The sequence below is a fragment of the Lactuca serriola genome, chromosome 5 (genome assembly GCF_051521515.1).
Source record: "Lactuca serriola cultivar US96UC23 chromosome 5, Lser_US96UC23_V15, whole genome shotgun sequence".
Lineage (NCBI taxonomy): Eukaryota > Viridiplantae > Streptophyta > Magnoliopsida > Asterales > Asteraceae > Lactuca > Lactuca serriola.
This window is the reverse complement of record NC_136412.1, coordinates 357,212,694-357,216,371: the sequence shown is the minus strand read 5'-3', so window position 1 is coordinate 357,216,371 and position 3,678 is coordinate 357,212,694. Positions and strand designations below refer to the sequence as shown.

The 3,678-nt window shown below is 42.3% G+C and overlaps 1 non-coding gene across 1 annotated transcript; it reads left to right on the top strand.

Annotated features, from left to right (window-relative positions):
- The first annotated feature begins 1,507 nt into the window (after positions 1 to 1,507).
- On the top strand, positions 1,508 to 1,614 carry LOC145056013 (small nucleolar RNA R71). The gene has a single exon (XR_013685554.1). It is a non-coding gene; the product is annotated as a small nucleolar RNA R71 (small nucleolar RNA).
- The last annotated feature ends 2,064 nt before the right edge of the window (positions 1,615 to 3,678 follow it).

Genomic DNA, 3,678 nt, shown 5'->3' with positions numbered 1-3,678 from the left:
ACTTGCCGTGTTGAGGAAGGGCCTTCCAAGGATGAGTGGCACTTGTGGATCCGCCTCCATGTCTAGAATGATAAAATCAGCGGGAAAGACGAATTTGTCCACCTTGACTAATATGTCTTCGTATATGCCTCTTGGGAAGGTGACTGTCTTGTTTGCCAAGTGTATTGCCATGCGAATTGGTCTTGGTTCTGGGAGATCCAACTTCTTAAAGAATGAATATGGCATTAGGTTCACACTTGCTCCCGAATCGGCTAAGGCATGAATGGTGGCCAAGTTGCCAAATTGGCAAGGTAAAGTCAAACTCCCCGGATCACCTTTCTTCTTTGGTAGCTTATTTAGCATAGCAGCTAAGCAGTTTTCATTGAGTACTACCTTCTTCACTTCTTCCATCTTCCTTCTATTAGTGAGAAGTTCCTTAAGGAATTTTGCATACTTGGGCATTTGCATGAAGGCTTCAATGAAGGGTATGTTTATTTGAAGAGTCTTGATATGGTCTAGAAACTTCTGATACTCTTCTTCCTGCTTCTCCTTCTTAGCTCGGGCTGGGTATGGCATGGGAGGCTGGTAAAGTTTTTCAGGAATCTGTTCGGTGGTATTTTGTGATGTACTCGCCGAGTCCATATGTGGTACTCGGCGAGTAGGGCTGTCAGATTGTATGTCTTGGTTCTCTGCTTGCTTTTCTGCCTCCTCCTTCTGGGATTTCTTGGATGACTCGGTCTGAATAGGTGCCAGGGGAGTGATTATCTTCCCACTTCTTGTTGTGACTATGTTTATGTGCGCGCCTCGTGGGTTATTTTCAGTTTTGCTAGGAAGTTCGCCCGGTGATCTTTGGTTGATTTGTTGAGCAAGTTGCCCAAGCTGCGTTTCTATATTGTGGATAGATGCTTGCTGGTTCCTAAGCATGGTCCTTGTTTCTTGAATTGCAGCATCATGGTCACTATGTCTCTTTTCTGAAGTAGCTACAAATTTGGTGAGCATTTCTTCCAAGCTTGGCTTCCTTTTTTGCACCAGCTCCTCCTTTTGGTAGAACCCTCTCCCTTTTTGCCTAAACCTTTCCTCCTTGGCTTTCTTGTACTCTTCATAAGGGAGCCATTCTTTCTTTTGTTTGCGCCAGTCTTCATCATATCGGTCTCCACTTGAGTAGCACACATGCACCTTCTTGTTGCCATTCTCATCTAAATAACAGTCTCTAGTGAGGTGAGGCCCATTGCAGTTTTCACAACCCACCCGAATAGCATGGATCGTTTGATCCATTTTATCCATCCTCCTATCCATGGTTTTTAGTATAGCCATGACCGCGGATAAGTCTTCAGTAGTTGCATAAGCGGCTCCCCTTGTGACATCATGTCTAGGGTTGTGGTATTCTCTAGAGTGTTTAGAGAATTCTTCAATCAATTCTTTGATCACCGGGGGCGGCTTCTTTGTGAGCGGGCCTTGCGAGTCTAGTAACTGCCTGGTTGTGACATTGACTCCATCATAGAAGATGGAGACTTCTTGCTGGCTGTTTAGATCATGGTGTGGGCAGTTTCTTAGTAAGCTCTTGTACCTCTCCCATGCTTCATATAGCGACTCTCCAGCTTGTTGCTCAAAGTTAGCAATGACCTTCTTCAACTTGGCTATCTTGGAAGGTGGGCAAAAGTGATCAATGAATTCTTCTTTCATCTTGGCCCAAGTGGTGACTGATCCGGGGGGAAGTGACTTGAGCCAGTCTTTTGCAGCTCCTTTGAATGTCACCGGAAGCATACGAAGTAGCTGAGTCTCGCGGGGCACATTTGGAACATTGAAGTAATCGGCTACATCATTGACTTCGTCCAAATGCTTGTAGGCATCTTCATGGTCTTTTCCATAAAAAGGTATTTCTTTAAGTAAAGCTAGGATATGACCCTTTAGCTCGAAAGTAGCAGTCGCGGGAATTGCGGGTTGCACAAGTCCCGGGCCAGTGTCTTCGCGCATCCTCTTCTTCCATTCTCCCATGGGGATTTCATCAATGTTAGTCATTGTGATAGCTAACTCTTCCTCAGAATCGGTTTCGTGCTCGTATGTAGGCTCTTCTTCTTCCTCGGTCTCGTACTCAATATCTTCCTTAGCCGGTTCGTCGATTACTAAAGAAGCGCTAGATGCTCCTGATTTGCTGCTCTTCTTTTTCCCAAAAACAGTCTTCGAATTGGACAAAGGTGACTTCTTTGGTGTACTCGAACTCTCCACGTCTTTTCCTTTGTTTCTTTTCAATGCGGTTTCGGGATCTTTAAACGGGGGTACCAGCGGGGTGTTTGATCCTCTGGTCATGAAAGTCCTGAAATAAACAAGATAAAAACATAAAAAGAACAAAAAATGTACTAAAAAAATCGAAAATTAAACTGCTAAATACGCTTGTACTCGCCGAGTAGGTGCGACTGCACTCGGCGAGTATAAGTGTAATTTTGAAAAAAATAAAAACTTAATATTAACACTAAAATAGATGCTAAAACCTAATTACTAACTATTAAATTGTAATAAATTAACTCTATGCAAGTAAACTCACACAAAGGATCGAAAAAATTAGGAATTAGATTAATTATTTAGAACCGTTCCCCGGCAACGGCGCCAAAATATGATAAAGATTTATCAAAAGCATTTCCATAGAAATGTATTTCATTAAAATACTCGGGATGTCATGTTCGTACAGATCAAAAGCATAAACAGTACAATATAAGCCTTACTACATTATTTCATATCTACAGGCCTATATCCGTAATCCCTCGTCCAAAACATCACACCTATGCTCATGCGCCACTACCTGTAATACATAAAACTGAGTGGGTCAGGCTTGGGAGCCTGGTGAGCACATAGGGTTTTCAACCCACAATTAATAAGTTTATTAATTTCATCGATCAGCAATAACCCGATTACCCGTTCCCGTTATCCTCACTTTACGTCCCTAAACACCTATCATAAGGGACCTAGCCTAAGGATCATCATCGGGACGGACACTACTGCTAAGGGGATTCCTCAGCAATAAATGTCCTAAAGGCAACCATGTGGGGGATGGAGTACACCGGTGAACATATCGTTCACAAACACCTACAGGTTGCGAGCCTGCTAGTGTTCCACTAGACTGTCTAGAAGAGTCCGTGGTCGTCATCCATACTCCGCTAGATGACAGAATCAACAACATCAACATCGAGGCCTCTCATCATTTTATCACACATCACCTATTGCATCTACCCATGTTTTACCCCAACATTTTCGTAGATATAAAATACATATACAGTTTAAATCATTGAAAACATGTATAACAACGTTCATCTAGCATAGATAGCAAGTATTCAGATAATATGCACACATAGCACGTAATTTATATAAAATACTTCATATCTATGTGTAAGTTGAAAGTAACTATGCACTCACTTGTTAAGGTGATGATTCCAAAATCGGGCAGCGCTTGCTTCTAACGATTCTATTTTCCTTCGACGAAACCTAGCATTATTATCGCTAAATTTTAGTCTAATATTTACCGTGACCAACTATTAGTCTTAGTATTATTATTATTATATAAGCGTTAAACAATATTTTCCAACCACTATGTACAGACAGGGGCCAGACATAAAACACCGGAGGGCAGGACCATTTTGGCATATAGCACTTCTGAAATCCAACAACCCTATGCGGCCCTTTAAACCAGATTCCCCGTACCACGAG